Raw genomic sequence first — 24,701 nt, 5'->3', positions numbered from 1 at the left:
TTAATGTTTAATATAATGTATTAAGTCAGCTGCCCATGGCTGTCAGGGCTTGCTGACTTTTTTTTTTTTTTTAACCTGATAGAGTGACTTGATGTAAATACCATTATCAAAAAGAGACTTATCCTAAGTGGTATGGAGGGATGAGTGCAGAAACACATAACCAGCATGCACAACTGTGTAATCCTGTCTGTCTTTAAGTTGGCTGAAAAGCACCATTTTATTCTGGGTCTGGAGGGATGTCTGGGTGCAGCATCTTTGGGACATTAATTTTAAGCCCTGAAATCTGAACTCTTCATTCATGACTGCGCTTCTAGGCTGAGGATCTGCTTTTCAAAGTAGATCTTTCCTGGTATTCGTTCTACAGGTTTCACTAGCACTAGCAGTTCACATACTGGTGAAGTAGATGACTTCTTGCTTCACCAGGAAGTTTGCCAAACTTCTTTCCTCGTGCTGTAAATTTGTTATTAATGCCTTGTCTCTCACACCCTGTGAAGTCCCATACCCACACAGAGGGTCTGAAGCAGTGTTTATTAATACACACACTATGGAGAAAGTTAGTGCATAGCTGCTAGTGCATACTTCTGTCTGCTACACTGGTTCTGGGATTTCTGCCAGTGTCTTTTCCAGGGTCATGCCCACATGTAGATGTAAGCCTGTGGTCTTGGCCCACTGAAAAGGAGCTGTCTTCCACCACCTATTGGTGAAACAGAGGGAAGAAAGGTTACACGTGATCTGTTAGCTCAAGTGGCACCTCCCATTCATTTCAGACATACAGATGAATAAACTGTGACTAATATTACTTCTGTTGTGTGATATCAGAGGTCACGTAATTGCATTCTGAACAAAGATATGTGCCTCATAATGTTATCTCTGTTACGTGTTGTAAAGGGCGAGTCACATGTAGCGCTGATTACTAACTGTGGTATTACCTGTGTATGAGGATTATGAATGCTGATGAACCTGCTTGTTCATCACGATAAACCTGATGTCTGATAGGAATCTGGATCAGGTCTCTTCTCTACCAGTGCTATTAAGTTTTGGTCAGGAACCTGAAAACCTGTGTCTAATGTTATTAAAGCTAATGAGAGGTCCAAAACTCTCTGGGAAAGTTTATTCAAGGCAACATTTGTGAGGATAGTGAAGTAGGACAGGATGAAGAAATTTATTGGAGGAAACCTCTGGTTACCAGCTACTCAGAGAACTGACTTGTGTCTTCTGGCTGACATGGCACGAATGTCATAGAACAATAAAATGTTCCAGAAATGCAGGACAAGACCTTTTCTAGGAGGTGGGCGGTGGACCAATGCGACTTGCTTGGATGGTGCTTGGATGGTGTTTGCCAGTGATGGGTGCGGTAGTTGGCAAATACAGGATACAGTGAAGAGGGGATGGTAGCAAATGAAAAATGTGTTTGCCTTAGTGAAGAGACCAAAGACTCATGAGGAAACTGAAGCAAGAGAATACCACGGGGAATACTTGAAGAGCAAGTATTTGATATTCATTTATATTGACACAGAAAAATGAAGATACTTGTTTTTGAATTTTCCACCATCAGGCGGTACTGCTTTCCATTCCCTTCTCATCTTTTTAATATGAGAAAGTTTTTTTATATCCATGCTTAGTATTTACAAAGGAGAAAGCAGTACTTGTTTAGACTGGCTAGTGAAGCTATTTACATTTCCTGCATTCATGATGTTAGTTAATATTTAGAGGAGCCTTTCTTGAGGCTATAGAGCAGCCTATGTTTGAACAGAGAGCTTTCTGCCAAATACATCTGGTGGAAAGGTTACCAGTGTGTTTGGCTTTGGATGTAAGAACCTGGTTGAGGCTGAAATGTTGACATTTAGTATCTTAGCGTGTGGTGTGTTTGCAGCCCTGTTGTATAGTGCATACATGTTACATTGGTAAATATTTCTTCACTGGTTGTCCTGGAGACCAAAACTGTTTAACTGCAGAACAGAGGGAATTAGCAATAGCAGCACACACTTCTGTTCCAGCAGTGATAATCAGTTGACTGTCATTATGTTCAGCTTGGACTATTTCTTAAATATTCAGAGCTTTCCATGTGTGGGTTGTCATCACTTCAGCAATTTAGCTTCATCTTGCAAACTTTTATCCATAAAATTAAACAGACAGGCCTTAACAGGGCAAAATGTGTGAGGAAAGGTTCCTGACAGACGTCGCTGAAGAACTGGGCCAGTAGAGACCGCTGTGTATTGAGAGCCCAAGGTAACAAAGAATAGTTCAACACGATTGTTTTGCTAATAGATGGTAATGTGTCCTGAAATCTGAAGTGACGTTCTTGGTGTGCTGGGCTAGATGGTACAGAGCTGTTGGGACACACACTGGCAGAAAACGTATGCTTTTAAGAGAGTCAACCTACGTTTTGACAAACTTTTGGTATTTCAATTGTCATAGATTTTCTTTGAAATTATGTGCCAGGCAATGAGTGTGAAGCAGCTGTCACATTCCTGACAGGAATAAAATCTCTGTATTTGTATTCAAAGCTTACAGTGCCTGTCCTGGTACTATGAGAAGATACAAACACATCAGTCAAAAACATCTGTTACTCATAACAGATTAAAAACCACTTGGTCTAAATAAACACCTTTTACAAGGTTAGATTTCTGCCTTGTGTTTTTAAAACTTTCAAAGCTGTGGGTTTAACTGAGGCTTAGGTTCATCCCTTACAACAAGGACATAATAGAGGCTAAGTTTTTGTGGCTAAGCACTAAAGCATCAGACAAAGATCCCAACAGTTTCATAAATTGGAATAGATTTGATGTCCGCTGAAGCAATCTGAATGATAGACTCATTCACAAACGTGATTCTCTATATTTTATGTTTCAAGGAACAGAAGAAAAGTTTAAGTTGACCACATCAACTGTTTTGCTACAAAAAATTCAGCTGCCTGTAATGGAGACATGCCATCCTTTTAGGTCAGGGAAAGTAGGTCTCTGTCTGAGGCCACATCTGCAGAGCACTTTCCCTGAGGAAGCCCATCAGATCCCACAGGAACTGTGCTCAGATTCATAAATTGTTCCATCCCGGGCCTTGCCATTGTTAATCCTCGATCATTTCATCCGTCCTTCTGCACAGATGGGCAGGGGACTTACTGGGGGCAAGGGGAGCACGATGGGAATGGTGGTGCCCATGTGCTGGATGTGGATCATTAAAGTCAGCATTAGCGGATTATGTAGGGCTCAGGTGTCTTCTTGGCAGGAGACACCAAGTAAATTATTTATATAAATAAAGAGTCATCCAAGACAATTAACAGCCATAGAGCAAAGCGTGGTGTATGCTGGGCTGTCTCACTCCCTAGGCTACGGAGCACAACTCTTGTAAACAAGGGGTGTAAGTGGGCCAATTGCTTACTAGCCCTGCCAAATCAGAAATTGTACTTTTGGCTCAGTAGGGATAAATTGGTTGTGACTGCAATCATCCTTGCCACCCGTGCTCTAGTGTATTCCCTTGCATACTGATCCACAGATGACGCAAATTAACGCAGCTCCTCTGATAGCAACGCCCGTGCTGTTAGCGTGGGTATGTGTGGATGAGTGGCATCTGTACGTCTGCTGCGTGGTCATCAGCCTCCTGGATTGCAGAATGTTTTGTATTGCTGTTTCTGGTTGAAGAGGGGTTCCTGTAAATCATCTCTGGGGTCTTGGTACTGTTTGGTGCGCTCCCATCTGGGGAGGCTGAGAGGCACAAAATCACGCCCTTGAGCAGGATAGTTGGGCAGAGCCAGACGGGCCTGCACAGGCAGTGAGCTGCCCTGCACGTGCTGAGGAGCACAGGAGAGCCTGTTGTGAAAACCACTATATGGAAGCAGCTCAGGACCAACCCTGAACCTGAGCCAGCTCCCAGCAAAGCACAGCGGTGTGTCTGTGCTGGGCGCCACACCTGCACCAGCACTGCATGCAGTGAGCGCCATGTAAATTTGGTGCCTGAAATAATAAGCCATAATGGAGGTAAGCTGTCTCAGTGGGCTCTGCATCCTCAGCATGGTCTCTATTTATGTATGCACAGGGGTCTGTTACGTGCCTTTGGAGAACTGAATCTGTGTCCACATCAGGTAATTGCACAAGTGAAATCTTATCAGTCGATGTGTGATCATGTAACCACAGCCTGTACAGCTTTCAGGTTAGAACAGAACTTTAGGTAGACACACACATACTTATTTTTATTTTAGCTGCTGTGCTCCCTGATGTTCTGGTCAAGACTTAAGGCTGCAAGTAGATGGCTGCTCTATACAGGAGAGGGAAGCAGACAAAGGGCAGCTGCTTCCAAGAGCTGCTCTTACAACTCCAATTTCAAGCAAAACTTCTCCAAAGCACACTTCAGCCTTTTTCCTCTGCGACAAGTGTGCTTTGTGCCCTGTACATCATGCGTGAGCAAAATGAGTGTATTTTCTTCTGGCAGAAAGGTAATTGTTTTCTTTGGGGGTTTTGTGCCCTGTGTGCATTTAACTGCCGTGGGGAATGAAGTGAAAGGGCCTTTTTCTGCTTCTGTCCGCTGTCTCAGTCAAAGGGCTGTTGGGTTTTTAGGCTGCCTATATTATCTTAGCAGGGATTTTATGTCACCAAATAACAAGCTATTAGCACAACCTTGCCACTGGGTTTTGTCACACTTTGTGTGTCAGCGTGTACATGTGCTTTTTCACCAAGCCTCGCTTCTCCCAGCGTATAGCACATTCATTTAAGGCGAGGTTCGCAAACAGCATAGCAATGCTGGAAATCACAAAAGAGGGAGCTGATGGCTGCGACTGCTATTGTAAACCTGATTTCCACAGGCCCAGCAGGGCTTGGCATTTCGGAGGCAAGTTCAGTAACAGGGCCCCTGCTGTTGCAGCTGTGCCCGAGTGGTCGGGTTTGTGTTGCCAGCCTGGAGCAGAGGCCGGGTGCGAGCAGTGCCGCTGCCTCCTGCAAGGCCCCAGGCGGCTTTGGCACCATCAGGAGCCTTCCCCGAGGAGTCTGGGGTGGTGCTGAGCAGTGCAGGCCTGGCTCTGGGGGAGCCCAGGAAGCTTTGGGGGCAGAGGCTCTGTGGTTTGCCCTCCAAGAGAGGTTGTCACAGCCCAGAAGAAAGTAGAGGAGAAAGGAGGCGTTCGGTTAACGCCTAGCTCTGTGCCTCCTGCTGAGAGGAATCCTATGTCTGCTCAATGTTCATAGCCTCCTCCTGGCTGGTTTCAGGCCTCATGGAGGAAGAACATAAGGCCTTGTACTACAGACACTTTCTGTGCTTAGAGACATTGTTTCTGAGTGTACACAACTGGTGTCCACCCAGTATTTCTACTTTTTGCAAGTAATAGCACTTTCCATTCGCTGTCAGGGCAAGGCCTGGGTTCAGGCTCTCAGTACCTCTAAGGAAGGTATGGAGTGGACCATGCAAGAAGGACTAAGCACATGGTTTTCCTTTATCCTCTCCTGTCCCTCTTTCTTCATGCTATTACAATGCACTCCATGCCACGTGAGAGAAGAGTCTATACAGTCCCAAAGTATATACATCTCCTTGCTAAATTAATATTTAGGGTGCTTGGAAGCACCTGTGACACTGAGACTGAAAATGGATGCTCAGGTCATCTCTGATATTGCGTTGGACTTCTACACAAATACATATTTTAATTTTAGTAGATATGGTAGCTGTGCTGTGACATTGTGCATGTTGATTTTGTTGAGTTATTTTGGAAACTTGAAGGCAGCACCCCATGGGCTCCTGTTTACAGGGATTAGGATGTGCTGGTGGGTATCCCCTTTCCTCTTCTCTGGTCTGCACAGCTTTCAAAATGTGATGTAGTGCATTTGCATATCAGCTATACCAATGGGTACCATCTAACATACATTGTTAGATGATTTAGGCCTGGAGTGTTTGTATTCTGTCTATCTAAAATAAATGAAGTTTATGCAGTTGCTTTCTGTCTCTTATAAATTCAGTTCTTTCTCTCCCCATTTCAGACAAATTCAGTATTATGTTAAAAATAATTAAGTACTTTTAATTGACATTGAGAAAGAGAAAAGCAATCCAAATGGTACCCATACTCTGGGAGAGGAGAGGAAAACTTGGCAATTGCAGAAGTTAATTAGCACGTATACAGTGCCCTGTCTATATGCATGTGTATCTACAGATAAGCCATAGCATGTGGCATTTCATGCTTAGTGGGAATGATGCTGGGGACATGTGAGGGTCAGGTTATTGCACTGGGGGCAGAGGAACCCTTAACAAAAGGTGCAAACCTGAAGGAATTAGGTGAGGACGTTTACTTATGTTAAAGATCATTTTTTTCAGTGAAAATTTGCAAAGAAAATTTGTTCTATAGCAAGGATGTGAATTACACAGCAGAACCTGTGTGATTCTTTTGGCCCCTATTGTTTGTTACTTGGATATCTCAAGACTTGGGTGCATTTATCTTGGTCACACATTTCGCCCTTTCTTGTGTTGCTGGTGTAAACATTATCCTTTTTACAGATCAATACCTATAAGCCTTGTCTGTTTTGCTTAAAAACATTAAAAGTGGGCCATTTACAAACTCTTAAAACTCTGTCCTTATTTGACTTTCTCAGGGTCTCATAGGAAACCTTCTGCAGGGGAGGAACTGGAGCTGATTCTGCTGAGCTGCAGGGGAGCATTTAGACGTGCCAAAAGCACGGGCTGCTTTGGCCAGCACAGAGCCAAGGAGGCTGGCAGAGCTCTGGTGGCTGAGCCCTAGCTGATCAGTCTTGCATAATAAAAACAGCCCTGTTGCCCACTTTTGCCAGATCCTCTTTAAAGGCATTGCTCCCCATGCAGAAATGGAATGACAGGTACCTGGCTCTGCTGGTGATACATCTCTCTGTCTGCAGGTAGCAAGCTGGAATAAAAGCATTGCTCCACTCCAGGTCTTACGGACTTACACTGTGAAGCACGGACTCATTTCCACAGAGAACTGAGTGCTTTCAGCTCTTATTAAAGTCAAGTCAGCCATCACTGGATCAGACTCACAATCCTTTTAGTAATAGGGCAACTTGAAATTAGGCAGCATGTGGTGGTGGGAAATGAAAAATTGTATCTAATCCATAAATAATTTTTTAATTTTCATTGAATCACAGGTGGAAGCTTCTGGATGATTGCTTAGAAAGCATGTTTTTGTCTCTAAAATCCTTCCCCCCCCCCCCCCCCCGAAAATTTGGAAATATCTAAAGGAAAACAAATGTATTTACAAATCTATACTGAAAAGAAAAAAGAAAGTTCCCCCCCAGATCTTTTACTAGGTCCCCAGGTCCTGCTCCCTCATTCTGTTTAACATTCATTCTTAATTTTTAAAAGTGCCATAGTTCAAACCCTTTAAAAAGTTTTAAAGTTTCCTCTGTGAATGTTTTTTTTGTCCGATGGTCCTAATGTGATCAAATCCGTTCAGCTCAGCTTCAGTTAAGAAGATGAATGCCTTGAGACTCCCAACAAGGCTGTCTGTCGGTAGCATGGGATTATATGATCCCGCCATTTGGCTCAGTGTTTGCTCTTGGTGAGGCTGATAATTTCATCAGCCTCCCTGAAGTTGCGTTTCATTCTCCATAAATTCTTTAGTGCCTCTTTAAACCTCTCGTATTGGAGCACTTTGTCTTCTGAAATGTCCTAGTTTGATCTGTCATTATGGTGGCATGTCACATTCAGTTACTGTATGTGTCTCACTAGGTGCGATGTAGTGCTGGCTGCCAGCATAACTAATTGTGAGTGAGTCTCGCTCGTGAGGCAGTTTGCTGGAAAACGCAGCTGAGAATACCGTTTTCAGAGTATCTGTTCTTTGAACTGTCTTGGCATCGGTGAAACACTTCATTATAAAGAGACATAATAGAACCATAGGCTGTGTCTGGGCTGGGAAACTTCTGCCCAGACTTCCCCCTTTTGCTGTCCTTGGTTCAGCTCCACCAGTGATAGCAGCTAGAGGATGGCTGAATAGACTGCTGGTTCCCAGAGCTTTGGAGTGACGCTCACAGTCGCGGCTGCCTCAGCCTTCTGCTCTTTTCGTGTGCTCCCTCCACAAGCCAGCATCCCCCTTCTGCTGTCTGGAATGGAAGCTGCTGCCTTTTATCCCCCCAAGTCCCTCTCCTCTCCAGCCTGCCTTGCTCCATAGAGTCCATCACGCCCCTGGTGCTTTTCTTCTGCTCTGCTGTTGCCTTTGGCCACTGCCACTGCTGGGTTGAGGAGAATGAGCCCAGCCGAGCTTGTTTGGCTCGATTTGGTGCCTTGCCTGCAGTCGTAGTATGCTTCATCAGCTGGGAACTGGTGATGTGAACACAGCTCTGTGCTTGCAGCTTCCAGCACAGCCATTTTATCCTGTGCCAAGCATGTCAGTGTGACACCCAAATTTAGCATGCCAGTCACTGTTGCTTCCCTAGATACAATTCAGGCAGAGAGACTGGGAAATTGTGGCAAAAATACTCTATTATGTTCAAAGAGAGATTGATAGTGCCATTAATAAGGCTATTGCAAGCAAATAACACCTCTGTATGGAGGGAGACTTGCACTGCCCTTTACAACCATCTGTCCCTTCTTTGTTCCTCTCCTGCACTATCTTCGTGCTTTTTCTGTAACATCTATTTGAAACACTTTCGCCTTATTGGCTCCTCAAGCTTATGAAAGTCAAGTTCCCTCTCTGAAAAGAATGAATTACACCTTGCTGTAACCCTGCTGTATAGCATCAAAGAGCTGCAGTTCTTAAATTTTAGCTTTCTGAGCCCACCTTTGATAGTCTGAACCACCTTGAATGATACACAGATAGTCTGAATGATACAAGCCATGCCTGATGTAAATCTTCCTCAAATGATCGGTCCTCTCTTTTCTGCCCAAGAGTGGAATTATAAACAGTGTCACTGTCTGAAGTATCATCCTTAGCATCATAAACAGCAATCCATGAAATGAAGGCTGTTGTTTGCAGGTGGTCTTCAAAGTCAGGTCATACTGCTAGCTCCATCACATCTAATGCTGTGAGTATGCTAAATTCCCCCTTGCTCCATACCTTGGGATTATAGACTAATAAACTTTGGATTCTCTTCCCTGTTTTCTCAGGCTGTAGAATGGTTTTGGAATGCATTTGTGAGCACATTTTCTCTGCAAGCATGGATGATAAGAAACTATTGCTAATGGAAATGAAAAATCATGCTTTATCTTTCCCCCATCCTCTCAGGATCTGTAGCCTGAAGAGAAACATTAAATATGTAATGCTGTGAGAAAACTGGGAGAGCTACAGTTATGTAGTTCATTGCAAACTTTAAGGATATTTTCTGCCCTTTCAATAGCTACGTATAAGTCTGTTATTTAACAACAACAACCAAACAGCGTCCCCCCCCCCCAAAAAAAAAAAAAAAAAAAAGAGAGAAGCTGTGGTTTGGAGAAAACTAAGACCTGCTGTGAACTTTGGCTCTACCCCTGTGCTCCCTATGGATGCGTGTCTTGCTCTTCCTTCACTGTCTTCCTCTTGGAAAGCAAGAGTTCTTTTACTTGGTAAAAGACTTGATTTTTTAAACATTTTTTGACCCTGAGCACATAAAAATGGATCTGAAAGGGAAGCGTGAAGCTTTGAAAAGGGCTTCCTTGAGTTTCTGCTACACAAGATACCAGAGCTGCTTCTCTCAAGAACTCACTGAGTATGCTGCCTGGGAACTGAGACTTCACCTTGTTTTAGAGCATATACTACAATGCTCAGTATTGTACACCAGGTTACAGTTTTATGTAGCTGTTATTGTAATTTCTGAGTCCTTTCCATGTAAAAGAAAACCAGCAAAGTCACTAAGACTTGCAAAAGATGAGAACCTGTAGTTGGGAAATAGTTTTGAGTAAGCAGATTTTGACCCTGAAGCCTTACAGTTTTAAAAATAGTATTTCTCAAGTCTTCCAGGAGATGCAACAATAGCTGTGAGGATCAGACTCTAATGGTTTAACGTCCTTGCTGTGCCTCCACACCAATAAGCTACTTGTTGTATCAGGAGTGATAATTCTCAAGGTCATGGACATTTCCTGCTCTAATCTTAGTCTGCTTTCACTATCAAAGTGGGATGACAGCTGTGTGCATGTGTGCTCTGAGTGCAAACTGAATTCAAAACATGCTGTACAACTTTACCTGATTTTCAAGGGCAAAGCTGAAGCCAGATCCTTTCCCAGTCTTACTTTTTGCTTAAAAGAAAAGAAATAAAAGGGGAAAAGAAGGGGAAAAAAGTGGGAGTGGGGTAATCAGGTAGTTGAGCTTTGTTACTGCATTATTTATTTTCATTAAAACCGGAATACTAACTGCAAATAGCTTTGCAAATGTTTAATTACTTCTTTCATCAAAGGCTGTTTGACACGCAAATGAAGGAAGAACCAAAGTGATGTGAAATGCAATTAACAACTGTTATGAATAAATAGGCTTCAGGCTTTCGGGGCACAGAAGGTGAGCTCTTGTTTTAATGTCAATATGGTCTTAGATCAGTGCAGGCCTACTATGACATTACAGCCTTTTTAAATTTCAATAGATTAACTTGTTCTGTTTGTTTAGGTTTTATGGTTTGTTTGAGGATTGTTCTTGTTGGTATGGGTTCAGAATTATTAGGTGGAAAAACCTTGGGAGTGACAGATGTGATGGAGAGGCATATGTTAAGGAGATGATTTAGCTGTGGATATTTTTTTCTCTCTTGGAGGTGGAAGGGCTGTGATTAAAGGTGGGCAAATATCACATAAGAAAGGTTTCAAAATATCCTTTTAAATACGTTTACTTTACAGAACGCATAACTCCATTTCCCTTACCACCACACTTCTATTTTCTAAAAAGCTCTAGTTCCCAGGAAGGAAAGCGTTACAGATACTCCAGCCAACGTATATCCATCTGTGAATGCTGGTGTGAATATTTATATGTTTGAATCAGAATTTGGGGCAAGCTGCTTGTGGTCTGGGAGTCATTCGGTCAGGAAGCAGATGGGAGAACTCACGGCTGCAATGAGCACACGATGCAGCTTACTGGGACCAGTCACAAATGCTGTCTGAGCAGTACTTGTGATAAATAGTGAGGAAGTTGTGCAGGCTGGAGGGCAAGCATATTTCTACAAATGAGTTTTGCAGTATCTTTGGTTTGTAAATTAAATTTTAAGTTGCACTGATGACATGTAAGTGGAAAGGATGCCATGATCTTTGGATACAGAGCCAGATGTCGTAGTTAGGTTTGATTCAGCAGTATAAGTTACTCCATGTATGTAATTTTTGTTGGGAACTAGGTAGCACATGTTTCAGAATTACAAGAAAATAAAAAAAATTCTTTGGCCTGTACTTGATGACAAACACCGCTGGATTATTCCAGGCTGTTTCACTGCTTGACTTGTCATGCATTCCACTCTAGGGGACCAGAAGTTCAGTTTTCACTGAGAAATTCTGCCTCAAATATGGGACTTGTTCTGTTTTGGCATACCTTTGTCGCTACTTATGGCAGACTTGACTTTTGCTGTTATCAGTCTTTCATTTACATTAAATATCTTGCATCATTCACCTGCACTGTGTGTTATATTTGAGCTTGTCTGGGATCAGATAGCCTCATACACCCTGACCCTTATAGATCCATGATAATATACAGAGTAGTTATCAATAAAATATTTGCATGTGATTATTCTTTTGTTAGAGACTAACCATACCTTTTTTTTTTTTCAGTCTAATATCAGAATAGGGAGTAGACAAAGAAAGATTTCCCTTTGTTAAATCACATTCCCAGGAGCAAATCAGTTCCCTCTTCTGCTGGGTCAGCATTGATGTTTCTGGATCTTAACATGTGAGCATGTCTTCAAATAAAGTATTGCTTTCCTAGTACGGTGGTCTTGAAACCCAATGCATCTTTCACAGATTGAAATTGCATAAACCTAAAATTACTGTAAAGGAAGAATTGGGCTGAAGGTGGTATTGTATAGTGGGTGTTTTGACTGCCATGATTGTATTTTCTCATATAATAATAATGATGGTGATTGCAGCTCGCTTCCCTCAAGCTGATCTTCATCATTCATTCATCCATAAATTGAGTTTGAATGCAGATTGAGTTCGAGGTAGAGAATTATTTCACACAGCTTTTCCCCTTTTGATCTTTTATTCAGTTGAGCTAGTGGGATGCCCTGCTTTTGTTTCCAAGGTTTTCTCTTTGTCTTTGTCTTTGAATAAAGCACTAGAGAATGCTTTGATACTTTCTTTCAACCTAAAATGTTTTTCTTAACCTTTATAATACCTGTTAAGTTTAAGAGTGAGGGAACTGATGCCCCATTTGCAAGATTGTATACATGGTGAGCAAAATTTTTCTGTTACCTCTCAGCAGTCTTGGCGCCTGATGAAAATATCTGTATTGCTGGTGGGGGCAGATGAGAAGAACGTATTTACAAGCCCCCAGGCAGAACAGCAAAGCAGCCTCCCCCTTCTCCTATCAATGTCATCATCACTTCTAGAAAAACAACTGTTCTTGTAATTTTTCAAAGTGTTAGAGGTTGTGTTCAGTGAATCCAACCAGGATTTATGGTACTAGCTCTTCCCTTAGGATGCTTATTCCATGTCATACACAGAAAATATTGCAATATTGTCCAAATGATTCTGAGTATACCTCAGTCCTCATGTCCTTCAGTGAATCTTACCCCAGAGTCGAGCACAGCAATGGACTGCATTATAAAATGTTGTGTCAAGGGTAACCACGCTGATATCCTCCTTCCACCCCCCTCTTCAGAAGAGGGCACAATTTGCTAGCTACCATGAAGAGGCTGGGGAAGTATTCCATGAAGTACTTAAGAGTTTTGTGGGCTGCAAAATCCCCCATGATAATTGAGGAAGGGCTTTGTCACTTGTGTTTTGCTCTCAGATGATTTTGCCAGGATTACTCTCTAAAAGAGTAACAGAACTGAGATTATAAAGCTGAATACCTGAGCTCTCTCCAAGCTAAGTAGGAGGGATCTCAGTATTTTCCTTCTGGGCAGCTGTAATGATGCCTTTGTGTTGCCCTGAGCTGGCTGTGCTAGAACAGAAAGGTCATTTTTACTGTCAGATCCTTCCTATCAAAAAGTCCTTGGTTTATCATCTAGCAGCGGTTTGCCTGTTGAGTTCAGTTTTATGGTGTCTGTTCTCAGCTTCTCAGTCCTCTGATGGCTGTAAGATATGCATCACAAAGGAATTACATCCTTCTTTGTGAAAACTTTGTATTTCTTCACCCTCCACCTTTGGCTGTGATCTTGCACCACGTGGCAATCTGCAGAACAGGAGTTCCTCATCTGTACTTTGTAATTATCCTGCCTAAGGAAATGGGATCCCATTATTTAAGAACTTTTTTCTTTTTTCTTCATTTGGTTAACTAGAGCCACCAGCATTTTATGAAGCACCCCCTTTCCCTTTAGGAGTCCTGGATTTCTGTTCTGAAGAGCTGTAATCCCACAACCACAGCTACATTATTTTAGCATTTATTGTATTAGTGTTTCAGATTAGTTGGTTAATAAACAATGATAAGTATAAAGCACTGAAGACAGATTTCCATGGGGCAGTGCTGCACAGCTGATCAGAGGAACTTTAGGAACTTCATATGACCTATGAAGAGTCTGCACTAACTTTGTAGGTGATGACAGTTTTGTCCCCAAAAACGTGTAACGCAGAGGTCTGGATGCCAAACCAGACCTACTGCATTCTAGATGCCTCTTACCCAGACCTTTATACAAATAACATCAGTGAGCAGTACAGTAGTTGATTGTGTCTCAGTTAGAAAGAGAGACTTTTTCCTGAGGGTACAGCTTCAGGTTTTCTGAATCGGTTGTGTACAGCATACTCCTTCCCAATCCCATGCTCAGACTTCCTTTGGTAACTATAAAGCTCATATTTCTTAAATAAAGCAACGATTTCTTAATGCAATCAAGAAATAATGGATTAGCACTTCAGCATGCTGCACCGATCGTCTGATGAGTCATGTGATAATGTCATTCCCAAATTGCCTGTTTGGTAGGAGCACAATGTTTGTCACTCTGATAGACGACATTCAAGCCAAAAGTTAAGAGGAATGGTGGGGAATATTTTTTGCCTAAGTTGATGTACTGAGTCTGGCTGGGGGGAAGTAACTTCTTTCAGAGGAACCCGTACTGTGCTGTGTTGAGTATTTGTGGCTAAAAGAGAATTGATGACACACTGGTGTTTTGTCTGTTGCTGCACAGTTCTCACATGGTGTCAAGGTTTTCCCTTTTTCCCACTCTACCAGGGAGTGGGCTGGGGGTAGGCAAGAATCTGGGAGGGAACACAGGACAGGTGGCCCATGCTGGCCAAAAGGATATCCCATACTGTGTAGCATCATGCTCAGCAGTAAGAAATGGGATAGAGGAAGAATCATAGATTCATTAGGGTTGGGAAAGACCTCCAAGATCATTTGGTCCAACCAAGAAGAAGGTGAGGGCATTTTCTTCCAAGGTGGCCATTTCCTGGAGACTGGTTGGGCGTTAGTCTGCTTGCGGGAGGTGGTAAGGGATTGCCTTTGCATTGCCTGTTTTTATTTTTCCTCTTCCCTTCACCTATTAAACTGTCTTTATCTCAACCCGTGAGCTTTCTGCCTTTGCTCTTCCTATTTTCTCCCCTGTCCCAAAGAGCAGAGTGGGATGAGCTAACGGCTGTGTAAGTGCTTGGCTGCTGGCTGAGGTCAACCCACCACAGCTGAAAACTTTGTAAATGTGGTAGAGCTGACATTTGGATTCAAATACATCCATAGTTAATTAAGAAGATATGAAAGCTGTTTTTGTACTGTTTCACTCAACTTGTACCAGAAAAAAAGTCGTCTTATCCCTTGAAATCAATATATTTACCTCACAGGAGACAGCCGGAATCTACTTACTTGACTAGTAGGCCAGGCCTCCTGTGACAAGCGTGTCTCCAAGGCTGGCTCTGGCTGCCTAAGGCATCAGGCTGCTCAGGGCTGGTTGAAAACCTGCTATGCCCCCCTTCTTTGATTCGCATGTTAGGGCTTTGGAAAATGAAGCCAGAGGGAAGTTGGGCAGGAGGCAGCAAACTGCCAGAGGAATGGCCCCATCCAAGACAATCAATAATCTTTCTTTATACTAGAAATAGCCAGCATCGCTCCCCAAGGCACTTATTTTCCCATTGCAGGGCAGCCTGATGCTTGTCCCATCCCTTCATCTTTCTGCTGGTAAAATCCTGCTCTGCTTCCAGTTTCGGGGAGGGCTGAACGAGCCCGCCCTCTGTTTACTCACTGCACTGAAATTGGCATCTATCTAGATGAGTTGGTTGTGGAGTCCTTGAACAGAAGTTACTAGGCACAAATGTGACTTGTGATTGTTTCTCGAATAAATTATTGTTGAGTACTGTGGGGGCATGTTAGAGGGCAACTATTAGATAAATGGCTATAGGATAGTACTTGATAGTAGTAGTACTCCAGGTATATACAGAGCCATCTGCATTTCTTTTAGTGACAAAAGTAATCATGTTTTTTCTCCACTGCTGTCAAAACGCTGAGCCAACATGCCAGTCTGGGAGTGTGATCTGGAGTTCTGGTCTGGCTACATCAGCTGTGCTTTTAAGCCAATTCCAGCAGTAGATTTGTAATATTGGTGAGTTATGAGCCAGGAAAAGTATAGATGTCGCACTGCGTTGCAAGGAGTTTGGCAGTTTCAAGGACTCAGTCCAGTCCCTGGGCCCTTTTCTGTCAGCCTTACACGACACTTGTGGCACAGAGCAGAAACTGAAGTAGGCAACCCAGCAAAAGCAGGGATTCTCCCAGCAGAAGGATCCATACAGTTGATTAGAGCCACTAATAGCTCTTACTGTTAACCCTTCTAGCATTTGCCCTGCCACAGAGAAAGGATCTTCAGCTGCAGCAGTGGATCCCTGAACTCAGGAACAAGTGATTACAGCTGAGGTTAGGGCTTTTAGGGGACAGGAAAGATTAATTACCATCATCTTCACCCACTTTGTTTCTCTCAGGTGTACTGATAAGCCACTTCTAGTTCTTAGTGACTCTGAGATGACCTCAACCTATTTGCTCTGTTAGTCATTGGAGCGGCGCACCTAGAAGGCTATGTTGCTGTTTTAGGGTGAGGTTAACGTACAGAATTTACCTTTCAAGGAGATCAGTCAGTTGGAGAGGATTCCTCAGGTTATTCTAGGTAAGTTTTAGCTTACCTTTGTGGGTTGTTTGTTTTTTGCTTGTTTTTACTGAGCATCAACAGTTGTATGTAGATAGCTAAAGGGCCATTTTTTTCAGAGATGCTTTAGCAGAGAGGTAAAGAAACTGATGGAGTTGCTCCAGCATCTAACCAAACCAGTCAGTTAACTGCGTTCCCCAAGCTTTACATGAACATTGGAAAGTTTACTCTGTGCTTTCTTACGAGATGCACAAATGAAGGTAGAGGAATGACCAGGGAGGGTAGCCATAAATCTGTCTGTTGCTCTAGGCTCAGTGGTATCAAACCATAGGGAAAGCATCAGTATTTTTCCTTGCACTTCATTTGTGCTGGGCCATGTTGGTATATGGCATCTGTTTTATACTGAAAACCCATGAAATGTAACAGTTACTGCAAATTACTATGGAGAAACAATTTTCACATTCTCCAGGAATATGAAGACCATAATAAAGAATGAGTGATATAAAGTGGTACTAATGTTAAGGTTAATATGACTATTCCCTCATGAAAATAACAAGCAAAATTCTGCTTTAACAAAGTTTTCTTAAGTCAGAGCTAGAGAAAACACACCCTGTCAAATGCAAATGCCTCATTCAGACCTGACCTCCAGCAGTTACAATGAGGTACAGTTCATAATTTCTGCTTGTGTTGCTCTGTGGAATTCATGTGCATTGATCTTGACCTTGGATTTGCAATTAAGCTTGAGAACAGTCGAAATATTTAGTGCATGGGAATGGAAAACTCTGCGCAAAGCCTTTTCTGCAACATATATGTTACAGAAAAAAATAATCTCAGAACTTTTACCTGACTTACAAGCAGAGAGGGCTTTCTCATACACCTTTTGTAAGAAACTGAGACCAACAGGAGATGATTTACCTTATTTCTGTTCATCTGTAGCACTTACAATGAAACATGGAGAAAATGGTTTTATGAAAAGACAGTACTGTCTTCATTTTTGATGATTTAAAAAAATCATGCAGTTGTTTTTCTTGCATCAGACTGTGATTATGCAAAGCCTGATGTACCAGGTGCCATAAGGAAAGGTCCAGGATGAATGTTGAGATGGTGGTCACGGGGCTTCTTTTTGTACTAATATTGGTGCTGGTGATATCAGGTTTCTAGCTCTACCACACCATTCACCTAGGTCTCTAACAGCTCCTCAGTGCCCTCCTGAACCTGACCAGTGAATGTCCATTTGTACAGAGGAAAACTGACAACTTTACATAACAAAATGTGTAACTTCTCATTCACAGCATCCATAAATTCGCATAGTTTTGGACTCAGCTCTCCCTTCTTCCCCTTGCATCCTACTTCCTAAGTCTTGAGTGTCTTAGGAAATAATATCAAATTTCTTCTGTGATCCTAACATACTATTCCTTCAATTTGTCTCAAGTATTCCAATTTCTCATTCAGCACAGTCTATAATAACTTAGGCTTAGTATTTTTTTTCATGTTGTACAGAATAATGTGCCAGCACAGCACTACAAGGGAGCTCTGTAATTACTTTAGGGATCAGTGAAGGATGACCAAGTGTGTTAATACATACACAGTATTTTCTCTTCAGCACTAGGAGAAACAGAAAGGTGTAGATAACAGCCTGCATGCATAAAGCAGCCTTCACATTGAATTGAAATAACACTGAATATGGCTTAAGATGGTGACATGGTGGTACCTACTAGACTTAGAAGCTGTCCTACTGTGTTTTTTTTGTTTTTTTTTTTCTCAACTTGTGCTCTTACTGTCCTTTAAAGTTTTGTTCTGTATGTTCCATGACAACTGGAGATCCTGACCTATGCCATCTTTTCTCAGGTAAACTGAGGAAAAGAGTGATGTTCAGAACTACTTGATGCAGCTGCCAAAGGCTGGGAACAATTAAAATTCATTCAGGATCACCATGAGTCTCAGCCACTCCTGCTCCATACACAATTCCTTGTTGCCTTCTATAGCAAAGAAGAGTGTATGCATTAAAACAAGTAAGCAAAGCCAAGCCCCACACACTAAACCCGACATCATGACACAATGTTCCTCTATAGAGCAGTTGAGGAAGAGCCCTTTATAAAGCAGAATTAATGCTTTATTTAGGTTAATGCAGTAATAGAAAGCCTTTCCCTGCTACTGTGGTGGGAACAGGGAAACAGTGACTGTTAAAGGGGCTCTTTGGCACTTGCTCGCTTTGTGGTTGGCTGGTACTGTGCATTTTAAGTTAGAGAAGTCAGCAGGTTTGCCATTGAGAAGTCTAGGAATTGCTGACACTCACTGTGGTCTATATAGTTTTTCTAAGGGCAGCTTGAAGGTCTTAAGGCTATCTTTGCTGATACGGTTTGGTGCAAGAATGACTGGAGCACACCCAAGAGAGCAGGTGCTTAAGTGTGTATTAGCTCATCTGCAGGCATGCTTGCACAGGCTGTGCACATATGGACAGGACACAGAGCATGCAATGCACGCAACCTGTTCTGAACTTGCTCTTTCACTGTGCTATAGGTGTTGACATGCTCTTGTCTCTGCTCAAGGACGCCAGGAGAAGGTCACCAAAAGAGTAGTGTGGAATAGCCTTCATGGTTTGGAGAGCTCAGGCTGGGTTGTTTCATTTGCCCTGGTCCTGATTCTGCAAATACTGGGCTGGTTTCTTCAAGATGCCACGTCCTCTCTGCCAAACCTAAGAGGTCAAATAACAAGAATGTCCAGTAAGCGGAAGGTTCCCTTGGGGCTATTGCACATGGTGGTGAGCAGACCAAAGTGGAGCCATTCCTAGGGTGGGAGAGTCACAAAGAGCTGCTTTGTGTTCTCCCAACCGGAGCCGAAGCCAGAGGTTATTAACTGCAGCTGGAAAACTGCAGTTACAATAGTAACATGTCCTTTAGCAAAAACATATGATATCTGTGTTAAAACCAGGTCTTATCCTTCTCTTTTAATGTTCTCCAGACTCTTGTGATTAGTTGGAAGTACATTATCCCACATGCATTAATTTCCCTGGGTCTGCATAGACAAACATATTTTTTACAAGTTTTAAGTGTCTTTGTTACGTGTCCCCATGGCATTGAACCCTGCAGGCCTCCTGTTCAACTCCAGAGGTTGTTCCATGGGCCTCCCAAACTGTCCGCAGTCTGCTGGCAGGTTTCATCTAGTCACACCCTTTGGGGACAACAGGACGGTACACTAAGGAAACAGCCTTAGCAAAAGAAACACCCACGCACAGCATGTAAAGTATGACGGATCTATATTAAACATCAGCTTTCTGAACTCAATCTGACTCGGTCTGGTCCTGTCCCTGTGTTTGGTTCAAACCCCCAGGAAAGACCGAGTCCCATCACGTTGCCCCCTGGCAGTAAATGGACTACTTTTTTTTGCTGAAGAATTCCCCTTTGTTAAACAATCTCTGTCACTGGTTGACTGGAGGACACTGCTGTTTTAACTGATATTATCTCAGCCTGAATATTTAAGCCCTCACCCTTGGCGTGTTTTTGCAGAGATTATCTGAAGCCAGACAGACGCTGTTGGCCAAAGGCCCATTGCTTCCTTCAGCAGTCCAGGTGAAGCCTTCTTGATTGCTCAGTCTCATGTTTCTGGACATCCCTGCTTGTGTCCAGGTCTTCCTACCAAACAGATGATCCAATCTCCAAAACTTTATTCTTTTTCTATCTTAAAAAAAAAAAAAGTTACAGATAACATTCACAGAGCTGCATGAAATTCACAGTAACTGTACAAATACATTTCCCCAAACTGCTACAGTCTGCAAATAAACCTCTTGCAGTAATTAGATGCTGGAGCCTCATTTGACTCACTCATTGCTCTGCTGGGGATGTAAATCAGCTTTGCTTTTGTCATCTAATATTATGGGGACAGGAACAAGTCTGCTTCTGCAGACTGCTGCCCTAGAAGCTCAGCCTGTTTGCCTTGTCCACCCTGCATACGTCTGTGTTCAGCCCTAGGACTTCAGAGGTGCCCTTGCTGCGTTCCCTGCTGTGTTAGGCTGGAAGGTACTGAGAACTTGCTTAAATTTCCTGGGCACAAAGGAACTTTGGGATGATGCTGAAATGATGGTAGTATGCAGAGGGGTGTTGCCTGCGTTCCCTCCCATAGGGGGTTGGGTTGCTTGCAGAATTAATTCCGCTCTCTTGAGTGTCAGCCCCTGGCTGCTTCGGCGCCACCAGCCTCGCTTTAAAACATTGTCAGGCTTTAGAAAAGGGTTGGTTGTTTGGATGGGATCCGTTCCTGAGGCATCGGTTCAGTTAATGTTGACTTTGCTGTGAAGACAGGCCTAAGAAGGAAGATTCTCCCTGATTCCCTTAAAGTCTTTATATGCAGATACTGTCTGTACTCCTAAGGAGAAAAATTGGAGAGAGAGCCTTAAAAATCACGCATCCCAGAAGCAAAAGGTGGGGAAGAGTGATCTCAAATCCTGAATACAAGGGTCTGTGCAGTAGATTTCGTGGCATGGAGGAAATGGTGAAGATACACTAGTATTCTGTCTGCGAAGATTCAGTTTCTACTGCAGATTTGATTAAATTATAAATATTCCTGTTGTGGTAGACAAATTCTGCAGAAAGTTTCCACATTGCCTGATGGGATGATGGATTGCTGTAAAACCAAAGCTTTCTTTGGAAACATGAGGCCTGACATTACTATTTTTTTCTGTAACTTTCAAGAGCTGAAGACATTGATTTGTCTGCTCAGGCTGATTACCAGAACTAAAGCAAAGCCTGAATTCTCTATGGCTCTGTCTAAACAAGAGTAGCCTGACCTAATAACATGTTTCCTGCTTCGTCTACATGCTAACTCTAGAATTATATTGTTTTTCTGTGCTTAGCCCCAGGATGTAAAAATTGCCTCCTTTCCCTTGTGTTTGCTTGAGCAAAATAAAACTTGACAAATCTCTTGCTTGTTTAAAAATTGTAAGAAATGAAGTTCAAATACATCTCCCAAATGGATGATATCTTGTGCCTTCCTTTCTACTGCTTTTCCCCTTGCCTTTCTACTTGTCCCTTCCCAGTCCTGATGTTTTACAGGAGCTTATGCATTTTAATGTTTTGCAAGTTGTGCAGAACTAAAAAAGAGGAGGAACCAACAGAATGCAAACCTCAGAGCTGCTGAAGTTGCTTGGACATCAATCTGAGATGTAAAACCCGGTCTTACCACCAAAGGCCCTAGGGAAGCTGGAGAGCTGTGTGGGGACAAGGCTATGGTGTTTGCTTCTGATGGAATTTGGTGATGTGCTTGTGTGTGGGGAGGTTGATGTCTCCAGGAAGCAGAGGAAAGTATCTATCAAACATTCCCATGAGGCAGAGCAGTGCTATTTCTGTTTTACAGATGACGAGCTTGAAGACAAATGGGGTCTACTCAAAGGCTAGTTGGTAGTCACTGAACACCAAAAAATGGGGTCCTTTGTCTGGAGCATCCTCTCTGATTCCACAAGCTATAGGAAAAACAAAGATTTGATTAACTATAGTCAACCTTTCTTGAATCTCCCCTGCTTCCACCCTTCCCAAAGGGTGATGTTTTCTAGGTCGTGCAGAAATGATGAAGTCGTGCCTCGGAGCAAGGAATGTCTCCCACTTACAATTGCCAGGCGAACATGCTGGTCACTCAGCCATCTTTCTTGACCATTGTTGAGCTGCATGTAACCATTAAATAAAGTTTTCCTGTGGATATTTATTTCGAGTGCCTATGGTACTTCAGCAGAAGCAGTTGGCAGCAACGTCTTTCACAAATCGCTCTATTACCACTGACTCCAGACTTCTTTAGATAGTAGCTGATAAAGTTCAAAACATTAATTTCCACCAATAAACAGGAACTGGAAACCTAGGGAGTTAATAGGGCTTTTTCATCTCAGCCTCACTCTCTGATCTAATTTCAGATAGCAGGAAATATGCCAACTTTAGCCGCTAATTAGAGTTACTCTTTGGAGATTATTTGTAGCAGACCTCCAAGCTTCTTATGACAAAAATGCACTGGCAGTGCTGCCAGCATAAATATGTTAGATGTTTGTCGTGTAGTGGCGATTTGAATTATGCAATAAATTGTTACAAAGAGCTTTCAAATATATCAGACTTCACAAACAGTAATTTTATCCAGGAACTGTGCTTCCATATTTCCCCCGAAAGAGTAAGTGTGGCAACATGGCCAGTTTTGTCTATTTTCTTTGAGGTGCCAGAAGTTTTTAAATAATAAAGGATGAAGTGATATTAGTGATTCCATTTTATTTTCCATTTGTTCTTTGATCCAGTTTCAGAGAGCACTCTTGGTACCATATTCTGCTGAACTCTGATTATATTCAATGGGGATCAGGCCTCTACTCCACCCTAGAACGCCTTTTGCTCTCAAAGGAAACAAGGTACGATTTCATTATGGCAAAGCACTCTGTCCATAATGCTCTCTTTTCAGGAGACTAGCTCTTGCTACTCTCACAGTGGACTTTAGCCTTCCCAGTAACTTGTGACTCCCAGCGTGCCGGTATTTGCGGTTCAGCAAGACTAAGAGAGAGAGATTGTGACCCAGAGAAATGAAGAATAAGTACGCGGTATTGGAGGTGTGATTATAAGATTCCTTTTATTAATGTCTGTTCCTCTTGTAGCAGTCATATTTCATGCTTCTACCTCACCTTTCAATCAAGGATGAGCTATTTTATGTTCAGTGTTTGTGGCACGCAGGCAATAGTGGCCACAAAGCAGTTTATAAAATTAACCAAGCCTCACATTACCCCGGTGAGCTTTATAGTAGACATAAAGTGACCAGTCAGTGTTACAAGACTGAGAGTAAAACCGCATCCCCTATGCCAGTATTGTCCGTCCCTTGCACGTTTACATGGCAAAATGTGCCATTACTGATTGCAGCTCCCTAAAGAGCACTACTGGGGAAATCAGTGCTTCCAAGGCTCTGGAGGAAAGAGCAACCCATAAGAGAAAGGGAACATGTATCTTACACCTTTGTGGTTTTAGCGTATTTTCTCATCTCTATTTGAAAGCAGTGTAAGAACATATTGGGTGTTGCATCCTGGGCACCTCCTCTTCCTCTGCCTTCTCTGAAGCAGATGCTCTGGCCAGTCTACAGCTTCCAGGATGATTTTCCCATCAGAGCGCTGAAGCTGAGAACGAACAGCATATCACAGCTAACTCGGAAAAATGAGGGTAGGAACCAATTGACCTACAGTATGCTTGAGATAACAGGAAGCATTTTCAAAGCAAAATATTTTGATTTTCCAGCTTTTGATTGGAGAAATATTTGACTTAGTTGAAAATCCAACTGTCCAGCAAAAGCAATCAGTGGAAAAAATGTTCTCAAGCCCAGGCCCCTGCCCTCTTTATTTTCCTTCTTTAATGAATATCTAAAGAATTTCTGGCACTCTTTTTTCTGTGTGCTTCTTGTATTTAAAATTCATGTCTTGTTTAACCTGAAAGTCTATGGATGACTGGAGAACTGGAAGAATGACAGAGAAATCATGCAAGCAAAGCCGAATTAATTTGAGAGGTGAAATGGGTTTTATTTTGGTTCTCTATTGCCACTCAGCTGTATGGCCATTTACACTTGCATGGCTTGCTAGTACTGGTATAAAATGTGAGAGGGGTTCTGAGTGGGCAGTGCTTTCTTGCTCCACCCAGTAAATTTAACAGCAGATTTATGAGAGGTGGATCTCAACGTTGCGGAGAAACAGTTTAAAACCATGGCCCTCTTCCTCAGTGAAATGAATTTCCAACAGTTAATAATCCCCAAAGCTGAAATTCACTGCTGAGCTTGTGTGCCCTCTTCCTCTGCACTGTTTCAGTGACCAGGCTGCCTGCCAGTGCCTTGGCGTCACTCAGGCAACTACAGCGATCCTGAAATATTTTAAGTGCTGCTTCAGGAGTTGTCTTCCCCATCCCATTCCCTATTATTACTGCCTGACAGTCCGTGCTGGGATGGGGGCTGAAGAGCTGTGAATCCCTGGGCAGGCCATGAGTGGATCTTGGCTCTGCAAATGACTATGCAAAGCAGGAGGTGGTAGAGTATCAGGCCCTTTGTTCTTTTTAATTAACCTCTATAGGAAGAAATACCCAAGAGATGAGAATGATTGCTATAGTGACCTGTAATGCAGGATAAAAGAGCTGCCAATCTAAGGGAAACTGCAGAAGCATAAGGAAGACGCCTGCTGATATCTCTGGGTTTTCTAAAGCTAAAAAATGTCAGGCAGAGGATTGTAACTTTGTTTTAAGACTTAGAAAAGGACATGACCTCTGCTCTTTTAGACCGTCATAATGCAGATATGCAAATTCATTGAAATAAAAGCCTCAAGAACGGAAAACTTTCCCGTTCTTCATTTGCAGATGCAGACATAAGGACTTGGAGCTGCTCCTGTGTGTAAGGGAGTGACCCCACCTTGCACGCTCAGAGGTGCAGGGCCACCTGTGCCCTGGTGTGACCGCTGGCCTGCAGCGTGCTCGGTGCCAGTGTCTCCCTGCCTGGTGTTGAAGATGTTGCCTTTAGGTCTTTTTCTGCCTGCTTATGGCAATCCAAGTGGACATTTGGCACAGCCTTTGCAATCACAATGAAAACCGCTATCGTTGCATGGGGAGAATTTTGTCCTAGTGCAAAAGGTGGCTA

The 24,701-nt window shown here is 42.8% G+C and overlaps 1 protein-coding gene across 1 annotated transcript in view; it reads left to right on the top strand.

Annotated features, from left to right (window-relative positions):
* The window catches only part of LOC310892031 (uncharacterized protein), a 183,137-nt gene that overhangs the window by 37,341 nt on the left and 121,095 nt on the right, over nucleotides 1–24,701 (top strand). The window lies entirely within an intron of this gene.

Source organism: Anser anser (assembly GCF_964211835.1).
Source record: "Anser anser genome assembly, chromosome: 1".
In the NCBI taxonomy this organism is placed as follows: Eukaryota; Metazoa; Chordata; class Aves; order Anseriformes; family Anatidae; genus Anser; species Anser anser.
The sequence above is the reverse complement of the archived record's forward strand: the minus strand, read 5'-3'. Positions and strand labels throughout refer to the sequence as shown.